This window comes from Etheostoma spectabile, chromosome 15 (assembly GCF_008692095.1).
Source record: "Etheostoma spectabile isolate EspeVRDwgs_2016 chromosome 15, UIUC_Espe_1.0, whole genome shotgun sequence".
Classification (NCBI taxonomy): domain Eukaryota; kingdom Metazoa; phylum Chordata; class Actinopteri; order Perciformes; family Percidae; genus Etheostoma; species Etheostoma spectabile.
In genome coordinates this window covers 17,670,121-17,670,731 of record NC_045747.1, presented here as the reverse complement: position 1 = coordinate 17,670,731, position 611 = coordinate 17,670,121, and the positions used below count along the sequence as shown (strand labels likewise).

The 611-nt window shown below is 36.3% G+C and overlaps 1 protein-coding gene across 1 annotated transcript in view; it reads right to left on the bottom strand.

The window, feature by feature from the left end:
- The window catches only part of LOC116703241 (uncharacterized), a 3,754-nt gene that overhangs the window by 2,438 nt on the left and 705 nt on the right, over positions 1–611 (bottom strand).

The window sequence follows — 611 nt, the reverse complement described above, 5'->3', positions numbered from 1 at the left end:
TTGTGCTCCCTGTCTGATCTGCTCCCTGTATATGCTCCCTGTCTGATCTGCTCCCTGTGCGTCGCAGAGCTGCCCACAAGGCAGCCTCTCGGGAATTACCTCACGTAAGAAACTACCGTGGTAAAACCTGTATTAGAAAAAAAAATCCTTGTTTTGTATAGAAATCATTCATTTGATTTATGAATAATAATGATTTTGCCTCTAATTTCCTTTAGTTGCACTGAAAAATAAAGTCTACAGCCATGTTGCTGAGTCCCTAGCTCCTCTTCAACTTTGTATTTTTCTTGTTTTATTTTATGTATTTTTCTTTGTTTGTTTGAATTTTTTTTGTATTAGCTTTGTTTGGAGTGAGCCTGAGATATTACATATACATTGACAGCAATTTGGTCAAAATGAAAGTATTGGACACATTTTATGTTTGACCTCTTGGTGGCGGTAGAGAAAAGCTCAGAGGATCACCAAAGTCATAAGCATTTCTCATCTGGGGAACAAGTTGTGTAAATGTTGTGCCGTAAACAAGAAAACAAGCTAGTAATTGTTTAAAATAAATGTCTACATTTACATTACATTCACTAATAACATCTTGCACATCTGTGTTGACATGACATCTG